This window comes from Aquila chrysaetos, chromosome 5 (genome assembly GCF_900496995.4).
Source record: "Aquila chrysaetos chrysaetos chromosome 5, bAquChr1.4, whole genome shotgun sequence".
Taxonomy (NCBI): domain Eukaryota; kingdom Metazoa; phylum Chordata; class Aves; order Accipitriformes; family Accipitridae; genus Aquila; species Aquila chrysaetos.
This window is the reverse complement of record NC_044008.1, coordinates 38,911,481-38,934,425: the sequence shown is the minus strand read 5'-3', so window position 1 is coordinate 38,934,425 and position 22,945 is coordinate 38,911,481. Positions and strand designations below refer to the sequence as shown.

Genomic DNA, 22,945 nt, shown 5'->3' with positions numbered 1-22,945 from the left:
TCATTGTAGGCGTTTTTCCTCCAGGATTTCTTATACTGGCAAATCCTTCACCAGTGGTGGGTGCCTCTGTGTGTGCATAGATGCATGTGTATAAGTGCAAGATCTCTCTACTGGCCCTGTGGAAACTGTTCCGGTATCACAGACGAGGTCAGTCTAAGCATAAAACAGGAGTCATGTTCACCTCAAAACTGCTGGAAATAATAGATCAGAAAGAGCAGAGAGAATGGAATTGGAAAAAAGACAGTAATGGGTTAAAAAAGGCCTCTGGGGTCCAAGTCTTATCTGCTATAAATTTACATTGACTCTGTGAGGTAATATTTAAGCAACCTACTCCCATGCCAAGTTACAGCAGCTACTTCCAAATATCCCAGACGTTAGTGTACAGAACCAAGAATAAAAAGAAGATACCAGAACAATATCAAAAATAAGCTGACCGTGTCCTTTAAACACATGCCCATGTGCCACGCTGGACAGAAACAGCGTCAGAACTTTAGTAATATGGTGAGAGAGTACAAATGAGCCAGACTGACAGATCTGGACAGATTATATCCGCTTTACTTTCTCTTTCATTTATACGTGACTAAGAAGGGAAAAAGATACAGAGCGCTTGTGCCGATGTTCTGTCAAAAATGAAATGAGGGTGCTGGTCTCCTGCAAGTGCAGATGAACATCAATCACAAAACCCTCATAAAGGCATAAAACGCAGTCCCTCAGTGTTATTAGAAAGCAAGAATTAAAAGTTTATCATGATGGAAAGAGCAGATCCTCAAGGGAGAATGGATTTCATAAGCAATCAGCAAAACCTTCTCCAGGCACCTCAGTGTGACTTGCAAGGCAGTGAGAAAATCAAAAGAGGTACTACCTAAAGAAAGAGAAACATACAGCGAGAGTTCCCAGCAGGCATCTTGGAAAAAGCCCTCGGTGGGATAAAGTGTCAATCCTTTCTCGCCTCTTCCTGCTTTCCTGAAAAAGAAGGGAAAAAAAGATGGGGGAGGGAAGAGTATGATGTTTGTATTACTGCTTATTTTTGCCTTGCAAAACATATTTGTATGTGTTGGAGGAAAGGTTTCCCTCAGCTTGTCACAAAATCTCTGCAGTTGGGTATGTTAGTTGGCCGTCTCATCTTAGGACAGGCTTAAGGCAGGAATATCAGACTGACACATCGGTACAGAGGTGCATCCCCAGAGCTCTCCAGGGACCCAGGGCTGGAACAGCAGCTGCTGAAGGTCGGCAGAGGCGAAACTCAACTGCATTTCACTTCTGGTAATCCCATTTTGGATATTGGAACTTGGCCATGGGGAGTGAAAACATGACTAAAGCATTTCTTTATTCCAAGTCTGCCTGGCTGCCGAAGCAATGCTTTGGAGCGCTGGCCTGCAAGTCCCACTTCTGGCAAATCCAACAATTGAAAGGACACTGAGTAATGAGATTTTGCCCCCAGCTCTGCGCTGGTGTTGCTGGAAATCCTTGTATTCCCAGCCCTAGAGACCACTATCATTTCCTAAAATGTCCAAGTGTGTAAGCAACTGCACAGAGGCAGTTGAGAGAGAGGGAGGACTTCTAATCAGTCAGGGTTAAGACCACTGGCTAGAGGGAGACATGGGGGAAGAACTGCACCCACCATCAACTACACCCTTAATCACCAGGGAATTCTCTCAAAGTCGCCATCTCCCTGCTTAGATGCTCAGGGGGCAGACGTATAAAAATGTGCTTCCCCCTTTGCTGTTCCTCACACCTCTGATGTTGCTGTCATCCCTTATGCATCCACTTTTGAAATAAATATTTCCATTGCTTATGAAAGAACTCACGGCATTGACGGAGATGGATGAGAGCAGCCCTCCAGGCCAGAACTGCTGGGCACAGGCACCTTCCAATATGCTGTCTGTAATGAATGCAGCAGGGGAAATGCAACATTTTGTTTAATGAAAAAAAACCTGCTTCAAGCTTCTGAAGGGCTGTTATAAGCTGTGGCACAATGAAACTCAAGACATAAGCCTCTTTATATTTCATAATACACGTTACAGATTTTTTCCTGCAGAGAAACTTCAATGAACACCTTGTTTTGTTTAAATCTTTTGTTGCAAATATTGATTATTCATTGAAACTCTAAACTGCAAAGATCTGACCAAATGATTTTACAAAAAGTTCAGATTTCTGCACCAAAGCAGACATTTCCAAAAAGTTACAACCATTTTGCTGTATAGCAATTATTAGCAGAAAATCAACTCTGATGGTAAGGTTTTAATTAGCCCATACAAATATGTATGCAAATGTACATAACTGCATTTCAGATGAAACTACTTGCCCCCTAAACCAAAAATGCATCTACAATAGAAGCTACAGAAAAGTAGCAAGCAAAAGTATTCTGATTTTAGCATATAATAAATGCAGATTAATAAAGTCAGTTTATCTCATCCTGTCACACCAGGTTTCCCAAACTGTCCAGAAAAAAGCCTCCCACAACAACACACTTCAAGAGCTGTGACATCCAAGCCATGTCTGCTGAAGAGGTGCCATTCCCCGAGTTTACTATTAAATTGCTTTCTCAGAGAGAAGATACGCTAGTTAATCTGACTCAAACGTGTATTTTTATAACTGATGCAACATGAAGGTATCGTCATTTAAAACATGTATTTGTACTTCTATAAAATATCAGATCACCTCCTGAATACTGGTTATACTGCATATCTGATTGGCTTTTATTCTCCAAATTGGAGGGGGGCTGGGAAGGGAGGTGAAGCAGCCATCAGAAGGGGATTGAGATGCACACGAGACAGAAGGAAGGCGAACAGAAAGAAGGAAGATCAATTAACGATCTGATCCCGGTGAGAAAACAAGTACAAATGTGGTCCCTAAAGTTGAGACCGTCGGATGGAGCGAGGAGCCTGATCGATAGATGTTAGCGATGGCGTGGGGAGGAACGCAGCGCTGTGTGGCAGGAGCCCAGCGCCGGGTTACAGCGGACAGGGCAGAAGTCCCCAGATTACAATAAAGCAGCTTGAAGGTGACAGATTTCATTGTTGAAGGTGATAAAATTCCACGTGGCGCGCTGCAAAACAAGGGCTGGAGCTCAGCCCACAGAAAGGGAGGCAGTGCCCCAGACAATGCGGTGGGAGGTTTCCCCTCCTCTCCTTGCCCTTGGAAATCGGCAGAGAAGCGCTCAAGTGCCCGAGGTGGGTGACAGGTTTCCCCTTGCCTGACGCGTGGCAGGCAGAGCTGCCGCTTGTGAACCGAACCTGTGCAGTGGAAGTGCAACGGTGCTGCCGCAGAGCAGCATCTCCCGTGGGTGGGCACCACAGTGCATGACACACAGCGGGAAAAAGTAAGGGCTGTCGCCTGCAGAGACAGTCCTGCAGCAGGCAGGATCCTGCAGGATGTGTGTCAGCGTGAGCAAATTGGTCACGGCACCTTCCTCTGTCCGTGCTTTGTTTAACTGGCCTCCCCCAATTCGCTAAGAAGATCTCTGATGAGGGTCACACCAGCACAGGCCCATCACGAACAAGGTGTCCCAAAAGCTTCGTGCTTTGTTTTCCAAAATAACCCCTGATGCTGTTACACAGGCAAAACACCCATCCAGCAAAAGTCTGACCTTCACTGCCTTTAACTCATGCCCACTTTGCTGCAATCGCTTTGTGGAAGGGTTCAGTAAGGACGTCTCTTTTGGTCTAACAGAGGTTCAGCTTGGTCTGGATGCTGCCCCCAATCAGGCTGCTTGAAATGCAGGAAAGACTCGGCAGCAGAGATGTGAAAGCAACAGGAAAATCAAAGCCTGAGACTAAACTAGCAATTAGACCAGCCTCGGAATATATTTAAGTCAAATCAATCCATACAAGAATTTCAGTCACGGTGTGCTCATGCCCACACTTCTCCCCCCCTCCCTTCCTCTCCCGCAACCGAGGGCTGAGATCCAGCATTACTGTCTGCTTCATCAGAATATGCAAGAAGTGTAGTGACAACACGTCTCCTAAGATGCTTTATCAGTTTTGCAAAGTCCCAGTTCATCCTCCTCTTGTGGATCTATTTACATATTGATGTATTTATTCGACTCTCTCCACCAGGCATGCCCCATGAGATTAAACTATTTTATTTACAAAGACATTGGGGTTGCAGCTTCTAACAATTAAGTCAGCCAAGATATAACTTTGCATGTGCTTTCAGATTGATGTGTGAACAAACAGGCCTCGTCAGTGATTCAGGAGCAGCCGGGGGGGAGGACTGGTTAAACCCCATCTATATAAACCAGTCAATAGCTGCTGCAACTGGGAAAAATGAATTGGGGTGGTGGGAGGCACAAACATGCGGAAGGGAAAGATAATGAGCCAGCAGAAGGAGTGATGGATAAAACCTGGAAGAGAAACTTTGCCAACAGGGCTCACCTTAAAAGGTTGGTGCTTCACAGGAACTTGCAGGCTCTTGGGAGTTGCCCCTGCTCCATCTCACCCATCAAAGTCACCTATTAAAAAAGAGCAAAGCTGTTTCTCATCGAGTGGTGCACTTGGAGGAAAAGGAGGATGGGAGGAGAAGAAATACCTTGTGAGATCAAAGACAGCAAAAGGTCGTTTAAGAGAGGCAAACCACAGCCCTGCCACTGACGTGATGCTCCAGGAAAGGTGCTAAAGCCCTTTCCAGAGAGCTTTTCCCTGGGCAGATCTCAGTGGAACATCTTTCATCCTTCTTCTCTCCGTTAGCATCTGATCAGTCTGCAGCCGTCATCGGTCTCTTCTCCAGACCCTCTCCCTTCTCATTGACACTCGGTGGTATCTCTGAGGAGGAAACATCAAGATGACATTTGTCCACTGATGTCATTTACAGTGTGCCAGGCTGCAGATGAGGGGGGACACATCATCACAGGGGAATGACATACTGGGTTCTGCTTAAAGCCCCACAGTTCCTGCCCTGGCCCCCTGCAGCCATCACACCTAAACCCTGGCGCTCGCCCAACCCGTCGGCAGCGCTGGATCACACTTAAAACAGCTTTAATCCAAGCGCACGGCTGCCTGCAGGGATCTGCAATAGACACCTACAGGTGTACAAATCTGTAGCATGTGTGCCTGTTGGTTTCTCTGCCTTCCACCAGATGAAGTATGTCCATCAAAGCATTTTAGGCTCCCTTAAAAACAAGAGCTGAAAAGTCACCTGTGTATTTAGACCAGTATAAATCTGGCACGCTATTGCCTCTTCCTGATAGCGATCCCATCCGGCGCCAGCATTCTTCTTAGCATCTCTGACATTTCAAAACTATATTTAGAGACCTGGATGGGAATTTAATTTTGAAGTTTTCTACCGAACACTGTTATATAAATATTCTGCACCAGCTGCCTATGGGTCTATTGGTGCGTAGCAAGCCTGTGCCATTGCCTTTAATTAAACGGGCAGAGGCAGCCCAAGGAAAGAGCACTAAATAGTAGTCTAACCATCTTAAAAGTCGGTGCTTGTCTCCCTATTAATTCTCACCCTGATCTTTTGCATAGCGCTATCGCCAGGCTAATTAATCACAGGTGCAAGCTCAAGCATTAATTGCAACAATGAATCATTTTTTTCTGTCTGTGCCTGGCCATTTCTAGCCTATAGGAATGCAGCTACTCCCGTTACTTTTATAATTATTATAAATATAGAGCCAGCAACATGCACTACATTTTGTAGGCATTAAAAAAGACATGGTATTTGGCCCGAAGCATTAACAATCTGGTGCATATTCAGGGGAGTGATGAATGCATCTCACTGACAGTCTGAAAATGCGTTTCCTGAATCATTTTAATTCAGGAAACTTTATGAAGGTGTTAGGTAAAGCACAGGTTTTAGGAATCCAGTGTCTGCAGGTCTCCTCGTCAACATGCTTCAGCAGGTCTTGGCCACTCGTGGCTTGTTGGGACTTCCAAGGCACACGGCAGTCTCCAGTTCACGCCGCCCAGCCTGTCTCTTCCCTACTGGAAAATTATACAAAATACAAGACAGGATGACTCTCAAGCGCACATGGTTGGGGAAAAAAAGCTCTGTAACCTCTGTGCCTCCAGGCTTAGACTCAGCTTGTGCGAGATCAACGGAGAGTCTCGATGTCTGGATGAAAAGAAGGGATGCTGTGAACCTTCGACGGTGAGGCACACGCCGGAGACTCCTGGTGCAGCTGGAGCTGTCACGCAGACGCTCTTGGGTCTGAGCCCAGGTGAAGAGGCCGTGGGCTCCAGGGGCTCGGAGGACAGACGGTCACTCTTCAAGACATGGGTCCTGCCTTGCCAGGGCAGGCAGAGGCGCAGGCAGGAGGCGGCACAGGGGAGCGACGCCGCTCTGGCCTTTGCTGAAGGGAATTGGGAGCCATCCACCCCGGTGCTGGGTGAGCCAGTACAGTACCTCCTCCTGGCATGGGCACAGGGATGGAAACGTGTCTCAATGTACTGCACAAGGGGCAAGAAAAACTGCTGATGGTGCTGTTCTGAGAGATTAGATTATAAATGTATTAAATGACTAACGTGCATTATGCGTCCTCCCCAGACCAAACCACCTGCATGCACAATGCGTGGCTATGATGTGGGGTTGACAGGTTCAGGCAAATGGTTCGGGACTAATTTTCAGTGTCAGACTGGCAGAATGCACTCCAGGCAGAGGCTTTTGATGCTGGGGAAGACAAAGCTAAAGCTACGAAAACAGCGCTTTTTAGGGAGAAAACAAAAGCTAAAATTTGAACAGCTATAAAAACACAATTTGTCATCCAAACTACAGTAAATATTTCCTTTTTTGCTAGCACAGAGGCTGTGGAGAAGAAGTGGCTGAAGGAGAGCTCAAGGTGAGCGCCCGTTATTTACTGCTGCTGATGAATAAGCAAATCCCCACATTGTGTTTTCCTACAGGACAGCAAAAGCTCCGGACTGCTTAACAGTCTGGTTAGTTGTTATTTTTTCCCCTCCTGGGGTGCGTTTTACATGCTGTTCCAGTGAAACGCGGTACCACTATTAATTGTTCGCAAACACATAAAACACATGGTATTCTCCTTTGCCACCACTGCAGTCCCAGCAGATCAAATGGGGGAGAGCTGGTAAAGTCACCTACCAAGACAGAGGTTGGGAGAATAATTCAAAAAAGATCCAAAAGGATTTGTGGGGGCTTTGTTGTGGTTTTTTTTTTTTTTAAATATAATATACTTCTCTCTGCCTGTTTAAAAGCATAGGCTTGTTTGAACTTCCTAGGGAAGTCGGGAGCATTGAAGAGAAATTGGCAGGCTCCAATCTGGCTGCTTTTCCTTATTATGAGAAAATACACTCTCTTCTCCTTGTCTAAGGGTATGAATTCTTCATCTCATATTGTGTTTGCACAGAAGCGTGAAATGTATCCTGAACATTGGTCTTCGTCCACACTTCACAATGCGAGAACAACGAGGGCAGTGAGACATGCAATGAGAATGGGGACGCCACAAAAGTGGGGGAGCGGGTGGCCGCTTCTGTTCCAAGGCCTGGACTCTGGCGCTGTATTCACCATATCCATCGTATTTAAAAGGAAAACCCGAGGCATGTATTTCCTTCGAGATGCTTGGGGGCCCTGGTTTGTGAGCTGTTGTCCCTGTGGGAAGCTCCCGCCTCCCTTTCCGTAAATGTTCCCCCTGCTGCCGCTGAATCACCATATAATCTGGAGACCCGTGGGAAGGGAATTAAATGGTGGTTATCACGCTGCCATGTTCTGCTCACTTTATTTGTTTTAAATGACCATGAAAGCAAAGGGGGAAAAAGAAAACACACAAGTGGAAACTTAATTGAGCTGCTGAAATGTCTTTAAAGGAGCATTATGGGCTGGATTATGATGCCTCAGCTCCCACTGGTGGTATTTGCTCACATGAGTGGGCATCTGATTAGGCAGTTCGGCCAGGACCCTTTCTCTAAATGATCCGTATCTCTCATTGCGAATTTGGAGCTGAGGACAACCAGAGATACCCAGCTCTGGGGACTTGACAGAGCATTTCAGAAGATTGCATGCTCCAAAAATGGCCAGGATGGGACCAGGCTGCAGGCACCCAGTATCCCTGGGGGCTACAAGGGTTTGTGTCCTTGTTTCCCAGCAGGGTTTGCTACTCCAGGGAGAACAGCCAAGAACAAGAGGGCAGTTGGCCCAGCTGAGCTCTGGCACGAGGAGGGAAAAGCTGTACCCCATCTGCCCTGGCTACCTTCTCACCGAGAAGCTCCACTTCTGGGCAGGAGGAAGGGGGAACCCACTCTGCTCTCTTCATGGGCACCAAAGTGCAAAGGCCCCTCAGGCACTAGGTGACAAAAATAGTTGAAGCCACAAAGTGGCCTTGGTTAGATGCTGTCTCAGGGTAGAGGTATGGGAAGAGCTCGTAGAGGGGCTGCAGAGCCTGAAGAGGATATGTGGGCAGAAGATCACATAACAGAACTGGGCAGCAGCCTCTCTGGGAGAGGAGAGCGACCAGAGCGACAAGAGTGCCACAGGAACAGGAGGGAACTTCCCATGGAGGTGGTCAGCAAAAAAAGACCAATATGTGGGGAGAACACTCTAGCAGAGAAGAGGGAGGAACTGCCCTCACTGACTGGCTGGAGCTTTAATCTAGAAGATATGGAGCAAAGAAAAACCAAGATGTGGAAAGCCAGGTACCACAATTCAGCACAAACCAAGCCACCCACACCTGAGGGAGAAGTCAGGGCGGGACCATGTGGGAAAAGGGGGCTCAAGAGATCCACTGTGGGAGCCCAGGGATCTGACAGGGAACCTGCTGGACCTGCTGGAGCAACTGCTAATCTCCGAATAGAACAGAACTCGCCTCTGGCTTGTTACACCTGAATTTTATTACGAGACCAATATGCACGGAAGTAAATAAAAATGTGTTCCTCTCTATTCAATCTTCTGCTAGATCTTAAAATCCTCTAACCTGCAGGAAACTCTATCAAAAACCCTTCAGGAAGGATCCCTGCATTTTTATGCGTAAGTTCTGAGTCCTGTGCAAATCCAAACAAGGGCATATGGGAGGAGGGCGAGCTGAGCTCCTCTGTCCTGCCATGTGCGTCCCTCTTACACTGCCCAGGCACTGCACATGGTCCACAGCTCCTTTCTGATCCATTTGTCAAATCTCCTCCCCATGCAGTGGCCTACCCCAGCCCTGGGAAAGGATGCAGTCCCTCACTATCAGTTCTATGGATCCAGGAGCAGTTTTAGGATGCCCTGTCTCCCACTTTGCTCCTCCTGCCACTATCCTCCATGCCCTAGAAGTTTTCTCAGGTGCCTTCCAACCACAGGAGCTCCCAGGAGCCTGGTGCTCTGAAATCCAGGCAGGCAGCAAGGGTGAGGTGGGGGTACACAACCTACTTTGGCTGGGAAGATAATTAAAAGGGCAGTCAGGGATGGCAGGGGGGATGGAGACCTTCCTCAGCACCTCCTGCTCCACTGGATCTCACTAGGTCAGCACTTTCTGGGAATTGCTGTATTGCCAGATGTTGACTGGGCATCTGACAGGAGATGAATAAAGCCAATAAAGTTCTTATTTCTGGCTATAAAAATAATAATGAAAAGCAGACAGAGATGGGGGATAGGCAGCCCAAAGCTTTCCCAGGTTACACTGAGCTGAATGTAGAAAGAGCTACCTTCAGTCGCCTTCCCTTCTTATTTTCTCCTGCCTGTATGCCATGAGCAATAGGCCTGAAATTAAGCAGTTGGACGATATTTGTGTAGAGTCAGAAGTATTCCTCAATTTATGTCAAAGGGACTCTCTTTTATTTATTTTACATGACCTTTTCCTGCTGGCAGCGCCAGAGCTCCCCAGCCATAACTGTCCTTCAGAGTCTGTTGTGCTGAGCCAACCCCACCATGAGTTCAGGACTCAGGACCCAGGGGTCTGCAAACCAGAGCAGCTCAAACGTCTCCCTGAAGGCCAAGCCACCTTTTTTTAATAACGACGATTCTGCCTCCAGGTCTGCAAGGGAATGCTCCTGTTACTGTGTCAAAGGCTGCCCTGCTTCCTTGTACCTCTCTCCCCAGAGGTACAAATGTGCCCGTGCTTTCAGGTCCTGTGTAGCTAAAGACCAAGTTCTGAATATCAACGATTTCCTTCATGCTCTGCTGTACCAGCCTGGGGATATTTGGCTGGGGCACTCTGAGCAGTTCTGAGATTCTGAGATGCAGTTCTGTAAAGATATTTGCTACACAGTCACTGTCAGAAGAGCTGCCTTTGTCCCCACCTGCAACAGTGACACCTCTCCTCTTAGGAAGGTCTGCAAGAGGTGCAGATCCTACCACGCCAACACCTCCACCTATCCCAGGTGATAACTGCTTTGACTTTAGATTTAGAGGCGAAGGGATATTTATAAACAATTACCTGGGTTTGCACCCCTCACAACCTGGGATCTAAATGAGCTCCTGGGCTGCATCCGTTAGAGGTCCTGAACAACCCACAAAACTTGAAGGAGGCCAAAGGTATCTTTCTGCCACATTGGTGCCCTCCCCGTTCACAGCTGTTACAGAGTCTGAAACTCCCTTAGTTTCAGAGACAGACTGAGCACTGCAGAACTGGTCCTGCACTGCTGTGCTGGGAACGCTGGCACCTACCTATGGGCACCTGGACTGGCTCTGGATAAGCTTGCAGATCCAGCTCAGTCCACGGCAATCAGAGCAGTCCTGTTCCCCACTGAGATCCAGGTTGGTAGCTGAAAAGAAACATTCAAAATGTGTATTGACACTGTTTTACAACGTGGGCACCATGGCAAGGAGAATGTATGTCCAGCATGGCTGTCGCTTCCTCTCCACATGATGGCATGAAGCAAAGTTGCATTATTGTGGTGAGCTTCAACCCAGAAGCTAGCTCCTAGACATCTCCTAAAGCCAGGAACAAAAGTTCTTCAGAAACAATAATGCCTTCAGCCCAGAAACTGCTGCAATCTGCATGGGAAAACCTTCTGCTGGACCTCTGAAGGCCAAAGAGTTAACTCCTGATCTAAAAACCCGCAAGTTGCCTAGATACCACAGGGCATGATCTGGTTACACTTGTGCAAACAATCTGGCACCGGGCAGTGACGCACACACCTATGCATTTAACATTTCTATTTTCCCAAGCCTTAACCTCAGTTGGTAGCATAATGGACTGGGAATATACATTTAAGGTGGAAAGCATTCCTGGAAACTGGCTATTCTTCAAAGGCATATTTACTGGATGTTCCAATAGCCACAATTCAATAAATGTACAGCAATATTACACTGGGTAGAAGTATCTGGGATAAAAGGAGAGTGAAACTCCCATTACCATTTTATTCAATATTTTTATCAATGATCTAAATGACGCTATATAAATCCTTGTTGTGGCGAAGTTTGCAGATGCCAACAAGATTGGCGGTAGGGAAACAACAAGCAGGACTGGACTATCAATATACAGCAATCTGAAATAACTGAGAGTTGGCCACACTCCAATGAAACATGATTTAATAAGTCAAATGCAAGGTAAGACATCTGAAACCAGAAATGCAGGTTACACTTACAGGACGCTGCCTTGGAAAGGAGTTGCTTTGAAAAGGACTTAGAGGACATCACAGCAATCTGCCATAGCCCTAAAGCTGCCATAAAGGGACTCCTCTGATTCCTTGGTGTTTAGAAAGGGCAATCGCAGACCCCAGCAGGAAGCATTCCTTCTCATACGCAGCTCCAGCAACAATCTGCTGGAAAGCCGTGTTCAGGCTATGTTCCTTCCTTCATGGAGGAAGAGAAAATACAGAAGCGATTCAGGCAAAGCCAGAAAATGACCCTGGAGCTGGGAAACAGAAGCTGTCCAGCGTGCTTCTGAAGGAGCCCAAACCTGTCAGCTTATCAAAGACAGACATGACTGAAACAGGATCTGATTACTGCTACAGGCACTAATATGGGGGAAGGCAATTGTGAGAGGGGGCTTTCGGGTACCACGAGGCCTCTTCCAAGACAACTGCAAAAGTTGGCAATTAGAAATTTAACCTTGAAATAAAACATAACAGAAACCGCAGTGAAGGTGAAATTACAAGATTAGCTGTTTTTCAGAAGGCACTCTTTAACTCATATTCTGGGAGAAATTATATAGGCAGTTAGACTAAACATGGCTGTTGTAATCCCTAGATTACTAGACTGGAGTCTAGTTCTTGCACAAACTGTTCAGAGCAGGCATTTCTTTGTATTTGAAGGAATGGAGGAAACACTGTGGAAAGGCTCAGGCAGCCTGAAAGACTTTTCCTAGCTGCCTTGAACTCTACGCTATGCTCGGGGGGATACTTCCACTGCTTAAGCTTTACATACTGTAAGTTATATGACTGTCTCTTCCCAAATTAAGCAAACACAGATTCCCTCCTGCCGAGCCGAAAATCTCAGTATCAGTTTCTCCAGTCCTCACCAAATCCTCACCAGTCTGGCTCTGGAGAAAATGCATAAAGAACCCCTGTCTGCTCCTAGTTACAGCTGGGGAGCTGTACAGATATCAGTGAGGTTTCAGGGTGTAACAGAGCAGAAACCAGCTCAGCATGCTCATCTTCTCAAGCTAAGTCTGTCCTTCTGTTTCGATAGATTAGCTCTTTGCCTGCATTTCCCCTTGCACAGTGATGCCAGCCTGGCCACAGCAACAGTAAGAAGGAAACAGCGGGAGGCCTTGCTTCATCCAACACCAACTCCCAGATCTCTTAACAGTGGCAGCTTTTGTTCTCCTGGTTCCTGTCTGATCTCTCCAGCCCCGTCTTACAGCACTCTACATTCTTCCTTCAGGGCCCCCTCCTACAGTAACTCCATAAAATAGTATACTAATTTTCTATTTCAAATCCAGACCTGGCATCTGAGCAAAAATAGAAAGTGATCAATCATCACACTGATGCAGAAGGGTCTTTTTTCCATCTCTCCATTGGTTTTGCAAGCTGAACTGTCAGAAGTGAAAATTCATCTTCTGTTTGAATATGCAAGGAACACATAGACTTGGGCAGTGTCATACAAGGAGTGTATTTTCTAGATAAAAAATGAATGCACTGCAGAGAATAAACTGATAAAGCTAATCTTACCTGTACATCTTCCTGCCAAACTGCGGCTGGAAACTCTTATCACAGCTAGTGGGTGAACTACACTTCTCACCACTCTCATTTGATGCTGTGCCCCACACAGCACATCATCTCTTGGCTCCTAAATCCAAAGTCATCAGTGGGAACCAGGCAACTTTTGCACTTGTAGACTGGATCTCGGGTGGAGTACCAGATACAAGTTTCCTTGATGGATCCAAAGCCTGTTCAGACAGCGCTATCCCTTCCCTCAAGGGCAACAGCAATGCTAACCACAAAACAAGCAACCTCCTGATTGCAAAGTATCGCTGCCCTGGAACAAAAGCATTTCAGAGTGAACATGTTACAAAAACAATAAAATAGGCTGTGCATGTTCAGATTAACTTCCATTAGCTATTTCCAGGAATGAGGGGCTGGTTTGACCAGCTTCCTGCAGACTCTCCTACAGCTGTATTGGTGTTTGCTTTATTTTGGAGCAGGACAGCCCTTTTGAGGTGACTCTGCTAACCTTCCCCACTTACTACATTTAGGTCCACGCTGCAGAATTGTATTCCTTTCAGACAAAACTAAATGACAAGATGAGCTCCAAAGACCCACACAACACATCCCAGCTGCTATTGAATGTTCCAAGCCATGGAGCCAGCTCAGACCTATCCCAAGTAAATCCCCCAGAAAGCATATAGCGGAGCAGCACCAAACGCTTCACTCCCCAGATCTGCTTCTGCCGCACCTTGCTGCTTCCTCATGCAGGTGTAACCGCTAGGAAGCTTCTCTCTGCATCCACTTATCTCCCTGCCAGACCTCATGATGCTTCCTGGACAGCCCTTTGCAGTACACAACTTTTTAGCAAGAATTAGCTAAAATTTTCCCCCATTCCACTCTGTTCTCATTTAGCTAAACAAGATTTCCTCTAGCAGGAGATGGAAGGTGGTACGGCTTGGAGCTAGCAGCTTACCCTGTTGTCTTTTGAGTGCAGCCTTCAGAGGTCTTTTCCCTGGAAGCCTGGCTTGGCTCTAACTCACTGGCAGGTTCTGAATTAAAAAAAGCCGGGGCTGAGGTTCAGGTAGGGAACCATGTGTTCTCATGCTGGAGGCACTGAAGTAAACAGAAGGTCAGGTGAATTCCCATAAAGAAATTACCAGGATCATTAAGGATTAATAATTATTTTTGCATCTGATAAGTTATTGTACCGTTAATTTCTTTCAACGTTTTTTTCTTAGCTGTTGTGTGCATGACCAAATTCTTTGCGAGATCACCTCTGGTACGTTACCTGACATGCTCAGATGACAGCTTGTGTAAGAAAGACCTGCTCATTCAATAGTTATTTTCCAATTAGCATGTAGCTGTGGTGTGATGAGTAATCTTGTACAGAGAGAGGGAATCTTAATTTGCCTGCCCTTAAAACAGGATACTGTGATTTCTAATGAGTGTCAAACAATTGCAAATCTTAACCAACCAAAATAAAAGGTAACTGGCTAGTGTCAAGTCTAATTTCACTAAACAATGGTATCATTAAATTCTCCTGCTATGACTGATTTTGAACTGGCAGTAAGAATGAGTTATACCTACTACACAGGGGTTTCATATTTCTTCTTCGGTTCTATCTTTATTTACCAGATTTATTTTGTGGTTTACATTTTAATTTTTTTGCCCTTCTGTTAATGATAAAAGATGTCTGAAGATTTGCAGTTCAGCTTCTCAGCAGCAGAGAATTCAGGAATATGACATCTGGGTATACTGTCAGTGTAACTGGCCACCTTTAAACATCTACACTAACTTTGAAATACAGGCATTCACTGCCCCAAAAGGTTGCTCCCATTGCAAAAATCTCAACCCCAAAGCATCACTCTTCTCCCAGAAATGAATACTGCCTCAGAAGCTGATCTAAATCAGAGACCAAGATAGAGGAAAAAACACTCTTCTCTAATTTCCACTCTTCCCCTACTCAGAATCTCATGCGACAAATCAGCCGCTAGTTATAGTACATCTTCCAAAGATCGAACATTTTTTTTCCCAGAGTGGCAGAAAGAAGAGCGTATGTAACACTGTCACTGGAGTAGCATAGTCATCACATCACTCTTAAAAATTGGTAGAAAAGCTGCTGGGAAGCACCGAGTGTTGCCTGCTGGACAGCTCAGCTGTCTCACACTCAACGGGAGCAGGCTGAAGCCGACAAAGTCCCTTTCTTGCCTGGACTGGCAAGATGTTGCCCAGACATTGTGTAATGAAGAGCGCCTAAAACCAGAAACCCAGCTGAACGTGAAGTTCGGTAGCTCAGGTGATAGGTATGGTAAGAGTAATATTTACACAGCTAAACATGGCTAGGATACGGCTACACTTCAATGTTGCTGTGTGCTATAATAGGACAGGAGCTAGAAGTGTAGTATCTGCTCCCAGTTAACTGTGGATACACGAGAACAAGAATGTTTTGTTCGTATCCAGTTCCCCCTCCTTCCACTGCAGGTAGTCAGGAACAGGTGAGTCCTTACTCAGAGACATAAATACCACCTCTCTCAGATATAATTGCTACATCAGCTACACACAGAATATATATTTTATATACTATAATAAAACATGGCCAAACAGAATATATGATATTTTATATGCTATAATAAAGCATGACCACCCCCAGTACTTTCTATCAAACACTGCTGTGCAAATGTTTATGCTGAGAGTGTATTAAGGACTCCAAAAATTAAAAAATGAAAGAAAAAATATATCTCTGTCCTCCTGCTGTGATTCATCTCACCCCCATACCTCCACCACACCTTACGATACGAACCTCCCCATCTCCACTGAAAAGACTCCAGTTCATACCTCCAGTTCTCTGTTAAAGGTGCTGCAAGCGCCATTGAGCATCTTGGTCCAGTCAAGATCAAATTGCGGTTTTGAGTCTCCTTACATAATTTAGCAAGATTATACTGCCAAAAAGCAATTTCTCTGCAAAGAAAGACCAGTAAGTCTTGCCCGATCCCTTTAGCTCTGTATCATCTGCAAATTTAATGATCCTACATGCTGCAGTGTTGCGTAAATCTTTAATAAAAATATTAAAGAGCCCCAGCAGCGGACCTGCTCCTCAGTCACCCTCTCATTGACACTCACCCTTAGCTCCAAGCCATGACTCTGCCTTCTTGCCAGTATTTTACCCTTTTCAGTAATAGATTATTTTAACCTGCATTTAGGGAGTTTGTACTATAATCCATAATGGAAAATTTTCTTAAAACCTTCTGGACAACCAGATAGATTTATGCTATCTAGACTGATAGTTATTTCATTAGCATAAGTGATCAAATTAGTCTGACATGATTTACCTGCAATATATCCATGCTGACTCACTCCTATTACAATAAATTCATTCTTTCTAAAAAAACAGCTGCAAACTAACTGTAAATGAAGATTTCATAAGAACAATGTTCATCTTGAATCTTTGCCTCCTGCTGTTATTTCTGTTGTGATGGAGCGTACACATTTTTCCGTCATTTTGGGAATGGGCCAGACTAAGAGAAAGCCAGAGGGCACAGGTACAAGTAGAGGTACAAAAGAATTATCTCTCCAGAGAGGGCTGCTACAGTTAAGGACGCTTGACTCCTTTCACAGAGAGGCACAGCACAAGGAATTAAGCCTGGCACGAGACACTCAAAATAGGATTTCATTTGATCTGATTTTCTATGAACCCTGACAAAGCACGCTGGGTAAGAGAGAGTGTGGAGCAGTAGGGTCTACCTTAGTAGCTTCCAACCATAGACAGCATCATCACCTTCTACATCTAATAAAACTACTAAAAAAACCCCCAACCCTAAAAAAAGCTATGCATGGCTAAACTATCCTCACTACAGGAACAATTTCCCGACATGTAACCTAAATCTTTCCCACCACGATCCAATCCACTATTTCTTGTCCTATCCCTGCCTGACAGGAGAGTCAGGTCCAATGAATCTGTTTTCAGAGACCAGGCAGAAAGACCTGTTGTTCTTCCCTCAGGGCAACTGATGATAATTTTCTCTCAAACTGAAACCTCCATTTCCCTTGCTCCACTGTCTGGTGGGGACCTGTAGACTAGACGGACATTACAATCCTGCGGAGAGACCCTTCTCCAATGAAACAGGGCTTTGGGGGAATTTGCTAGCCTGGGTTTTTTGGTAGGAAAGATTTCCTTGCAAGAGCTGAGCTGAAGTCCAGAGAACTGAAGTCCACTGATATATTCAGTCACAACATGCTTTCTCTTCTTTGTCTTGACCGCTCTGGCCCAGCCCATGGCTGTCACCTACCTGCCTCCTCCAGGTACCTCCTCTCCCGAGCTGAAGAGAAGCTCAGGAGGCCTCCTCAATTATTCTGGGTATACAAAATTGCTTCTTACAGTTTCTTTACCCACCGTGATGGCTTGTAGATAATAATGTCCTTCCATATAGGGTTTGCCCACATCTGAATGCAGTTGTTAAACCTCAGGGAGCAGCCAAAGCCTGCAAGGATTGCCACCGACACAGTGCACAAGCGCTGCTGCACGGGGGGGGGGGCCTGGGGTATAATTCCAGCTCTGCTACTGTCCTCTTGTGCCACCTTTAGGCATGTCACCTTCCTCTCAGAGCCGGCTTCCCCTCCCACCTCGAGTCCGACTTGTATGTTTAAATCCTGAACTCTTCAGAGAAGAGACCAACTCATGTGTTTCCCACGATCCACTGTGCAAAGATATCTAAATCTGCTCCCCCACTCTTTTTGTTAAAGGAGAGAACTTTCTTTCATTTTGCTGTTGGCTAAACATTCAGTGGAGATTTTTCACACAGGATTTAAAGACTGCAGAGGAGATGACTTGGGAACTTACCGCATAATGCCTGTAAGTTAATTTTTGTCTAGGGAAGCGTTCTTGTATAGAAGGATGCTTACGAAGGTCCACTCCACAGGCAGGCTATTGGGTAATCTGTCTGTTACCAACTGAATCATTAAATTACATTTTTAATTTCGACTGTATTCTTCAACACAGTGAAGCTACATGCAACATCCTGCTGAGGGCAAAGTGAGTCAAGTAGTTATTAAATGGTCACAGTTAAAAGGTAGAACAAAGGTCCAGTCATTAAAGCATGCACAGAAAACCAAGCCTTTTCCACTATACAGTAATCCTCTCTAAGGCTTCCCCACTGGTTGGCATGGTAAAATAATATAGCCAGAGATGATATTTTTTAATTCCTACATATACTCTCATTTAGTTTCTCGGGGAAAAAAACTTTTCAGGCTCTTAGGGATTTGCCTATTGTGTTTAAAAAGAAGTAAAGTTAACCGTGACAGTCACTGAGGCATTTCAAGCCTGCTATGTTGGATCGGTTAACCAAGGGGATAAGATGTGTCCTTGAGGAAGAACAGGTACCAGTGAGGCTTCATCCCTAACCAGCCAGTGGTTTCGATTCGGCAAAATTCTCAAGTGCATAACTAAAGCTGAAGCATATACTTAAGCATCATTGACTTCAAATGGTTTTAAGCACATATTTAAAATTAAGCGGAGGCTTTGATAACTTGGGACCTCAGTCAAATCTAAGGACCACTAGGAAATAAGGAGATACTGCCTATGTTCAAGGTATGTCTCCAAGCACAGGATACACATGCCACTCCATGTAAACCCTAAAATTAGCGCATAATCTGTAGACTACCAGGAAATCTTAGTCTCTTCTCGATCAGCATCATCAAAGTCATGACAGTGCTGCAAAAACCGTTCTTTAATTACGTGTGATCATTGAAGCTAACCACGTACTGTATAATTAGTAAGAAAAATGAATTATTTAAGTAACTTGCATTTAACAAATAGTATTGCCATTCTGATTGCAATTCAGTGTTCAGTCACCATAAAAAGACATTCTTCTTATGCAGGAAAACAGATTTTCCTGCTTCTAAGGTCTTGCAGATTTGAGAGTTTTTCCAGGGGTTTCAAACATAAAGTCCTACGTCCTTATACAGATTTGAGGGTCAGTAGCAACAAGGTAGCTTATCAGGCAGACTGATCTCTGGAGCAGGTTCCTAGCTGGATTAAGCACAGCTATGCACTGCTGTGAATGGAGGAAAACAAACGAAAAAAACAATGGGGAAAATGATAGCCCTTCTCTCATTTGACAGAGACCTTGCTTTTCCCTCTTTTTTTCCTTGTACATTTTCATAGTTTTATAGACAGGTAATTACATGTCTGAGGTAAAGACCAACCCTCCTAGTTCATGCTTCAGAGCTGACAGAATTCAGTTGCAATTTTATCACAGTAATCACAGATTCAGTAGAAATGCAGCTGGGATGCAGCTGGCGTGGAGGTGGAAGAAGAGCTCACTTGACCATCTAATCAAGGTTTTCGAATGAGAGACCTGGAATCAGACATGGAGTTACCACTCTTACCTTTAGCTTCATCTTCTAAGCATGGGAGAGAGAGACCTGAAGCAATGCAGAGCTGAGCTAAGTTCTCACAACACAAGAAAAGGTTGCAAGACCATCCCAGCTCACTCTCAGGAGCAGGTTAGCACACCTGAGCAGAACTGCACCCAAGCCAGCGAATCTGCTCTCTCAGAAAGGCTAATTAAGTGGGGTGAACCTAGACAGTCCTAAACTTGAGCCAGTTTTCTACCAGCCAACACAGCATCTCAGCCCTGCAGTTCCTGACACTTCCATTCCAGCAGAAGCAATGGCAGAGCCAGCTCACGCTGCCTGACCTCCCTGCCCAGACATGCCCTTCATTTCCCACAGAGCCCCACAGCTACATTCGCTTGGACTAAAAAACTTAAACCAGCTAATGGCTGGTAGCCATGTGGGCTAGCAAGCACTTGTCATTTGCAGAGGACAGGAGCGAGAAACATCTCTGAATTTATGGCATCGTAGCCCAATCTTGTAGCTTCCTCTGAAGCATGGAGTGGACTCTGCTGGGGCAAAGAGGGGAGGATGATGGTGTAGAAGGACTACATGGACATTTTCATAAGGACGTGGGCCCAGAGGCTCTGCTCCATTGTCATTAGCTAGTCTAGGGAGGTCAGACCAAGAGCTACACTGCCAAAGGCTGCCAAGATCAGGGGTAAATGAACAAATGAGACGACGAGAGAAATAACCAAGAGTGAAGTGAACAAACATTTGGTTTAACAGCAGCTTCCACTCACCTGGCACTGGATCTTGTCAAAACATCTTTATCTCATCACCAGCAGTGCTCGGCAACAGCGTCATGCCATCCATGCCCATAGGGCAAATAAACCTTTTTGCAAGACGTGAAGAAAAAGGAAAGAGTGAAAACAGCTTTGCTGGTTTTCTAGTGACAGAATGGCCAGTAAAGAAAACTGATATTCCCTGTACAGAACCCAGTATTAAAGACTGGATAGGAAATGAGTCCTGAAATTACCATCAAACATTTTCCTGTCTACCACACACTTGTTCTTGAGGTCTTCAGTCATTATTATTTCTACGGGGTTGTTCCTGGAAGCACCTCTTTCTGACACATACACTCACAGAACAAACCAGACACGTATCCAAAACTGCTCCTAAGAAGCTCCAGCATTGCACTCTCCCTCTCCAGCCCCAGGAAATCTGCTCACACCATTGCTATTCTTAGCGCTTTCCCAGCATCTACACTGAACATCCCTTGTTGTACGTTAAGCCCATTCTTGCCTTCTCGCTGCCTTGTAGATGTGAGTAACAGATCCGTCCCTCCCTCTTTGCCAGAGCATCACCAGGTGTCCTCTAAGTTGTCTCTTTTCCAGACACTGCCAGTTCCTTCAGTCTGCTCCCTGGGCCAGCGTTCTCTAGATTTATGATTGCTCCGGTCTGCTGCTCATCTCTCTTTGGTATGCACACCTCCTGTCTTCCCACTGAGGCTTTGCCCATGCTGAACAAGCAGGGACTGTTTTACGTATCTCACAGGTGCAATTTCTATTTCATAGAGGGGGTAAGATATGAAAAGCTCTGGTCAATCAAAGATGTGGGAAAAAGACACAAGAGCCATGCCTCTGCTCTAATCATGAGCCTATACCCGCTCGAAGAGTGTCAGTCTAAAATACACTTTGGATGAGAAGATAAAATCAGGAGCATCACAACTAAATTGGGATGTCTGGTCACTTTAGCCATATCACAAGTGTGCTCTGCTGGTGCTATTGAACCCTCTTAAGCTGCCCTTTAGCAGCATGTCCCTTTCTAAAGCTGCCAGTGCCTTTGTTCTTCTCGAGAATAGCTGCCCGCTTGCGCACACAGAGGCAGGGGAAGGTTGGACACTGCGTGTTGCATTGTACTGTCAGGCTAAATAGAAGCTGATGGGATAATAATTAATTGCAGTCTCCCTGTAATAAAAGACGAGACAAAGCTAGAGATATAAATAAAATCATCAAAGGAACTCACAGAATAGGAGCTGTGTCTGCATTTTGTGGGCAATTTACAAGCCAAAGGAAGGTTGGGAACCCAAGGACTGAAAAGTAATAAAAATCTATGGACCCCTCACAAAACCGTGACAGTGTCTCACTGATCTGTCTTGTTACCAGGCAGAGGTATAAATTCCCTCAACACCTTTGTTGTTTAAGGAACTGGAAAGGGAAGGGAAAAAAAAGGCTTGAAGTGGTAGTGACCCCCAGCTCACTCAGCCCCAAACAGCGGGGAGGTGCCCTCGGAGAGAATAGAGGAGACAGAAGGCACCCAGCCCTGCTCCGAGGGCAACAGGCTGCCAGCAAGTGCCGCCAGCCTGAAAATATGGTCTGGAGAGCTCTGGGCAGCCGGGAGTGCTTCAATGGAGACATTTTTAACTCTCTTTGTACCAGGAGGGCTCCTTTCCTTATGGCCTGCACAAAAGCAAACCCTGCCCTGACCTATAACTTGCCAAACCCCAGCTGCCTGTCCCTGCTCGCCGGCTGTTGTCATGACCATCACCTTCCAGCTCGGGGGGAAGAAGTGGTGACGAGGCAGAGCCAGAGTTGAAAGGGCCCCCAACACCACCCCAGCCTTGTGGGCAGCTGCAACCTGCAGACATGGGCAGGAGAACAGAGAGGGGAATCCTCCCCCTGCTCCCTCCCCATGCGGCTGCGAAAGAGGAAAATGGATATAAAAGAGGATGGATATGAAGGGAGGGGTGGGAAAGAAAGAACCTATGTCTTGGACTCAACTCCTATTCAATGCCCAATTCTCACTAAAGTCAGATAAACAGATGCCTAAATACCCTCACAGCAACAGCCAGTTACATGACACATCCCTCTGCGCAGCAGTCTGCCCTGCTGCCCAGCTTGGGGAGCATCTGATACAACTCAACCCCAAGGGCAGAAGAACTGAAAGAAGAAAATTATCGGGTGCTCTCATAAAAGAGGAAGAGATACAGCTCTCACAGACATCTGGGCCAAACTGCTGCTGGTACCGGCCTCTTCTCCTGGGAAATGGGCCATTATACATTCAGCTCATCTCCATATTGCCATTAATCCCACCACAGAGATACAGAGAGTTCCCCCATTCATTCCCTAAAGTGAATGGAGAGGCTAGGAAGAGGGAAAGCAATGAGGCACATCCTCTGTAAGGTAAAAGCTGGGTACACATCAGGGACAAGCTGGAAGCACAGGTCCCAAATCCCAGCCCCAGTCTGGGCTTTGTTTTGGGTTTTTTTTCTCCCTCTCTTTTTAAAATTCTCCTTTCAGAAATTTCTTCTCTGGTTAAATGAAACCAAGGTAAAGAAACAGCAACTAATTAAAATGAACTGCTGTTGCACAATATCCCCCCCAAAGGCAAACACAATCTTCTTCCCGGAAAGAACAAGCAAGGCCTCAACTAAACAATAACTTCCTCAACGTAGCCAGCAAAGTCTTTCTTCTACCCGTTACCTAAACAACAAACAAAGCAAATAAGAGAAAAAAGTCATCTCTCTTTCCCCCGTGCCTGCCTTGCCAGAACCTTACATCTCCGCAGCAGCAATGCCAGTTGGGAAGGAAATTGTCTTCTCCCCACCTGCAGCATGCCGGGCTCTGCCTTGCTCAGGGTGATCTCTT

General features: G+C 45.7%; 2 long non-coding RNA genes across 3 annotated transcripts; one reads left to right on the top strand and one right to left on the bottom strand.

Annotated features, from left to right (window-relative positions):
• Positions 1-35: 35 nt before the first annotated feature.
• On the top strand, positions 36-2,569 carry LOC115341130. The gene is made up of 2 exons (XR_003923300.1): positions 36-147; positions 2,429-2,569. It is a non-coding gene; the product is annotated as an uncharacterized LOC115341130 (long non-coding RNA).
• On the bottom strand, positions 888-10,635 carry LOC115341128. 2 transcript variants are annotated; one of them, XR_005932351.1, is made up of 4 exons: positions 10,540-10,635; positions 4,531-4,763; positions 4,377-4,453; positions 888-963 (listed from the first exon to the last, which is right to left on the bottom strand). It is a non-coding gene; the product is annotated as an uncharacterized LOC115341128 (long non-coding RNA). The 2 variants fall into 2 exon arrangements; XR_003923298.1 differs by lacking the exon at positions 888-963 and adding an exon at positions 1,808-1,882.
• Positions 10,636-22,945: the final 12,310 nt, after the last annotated feature.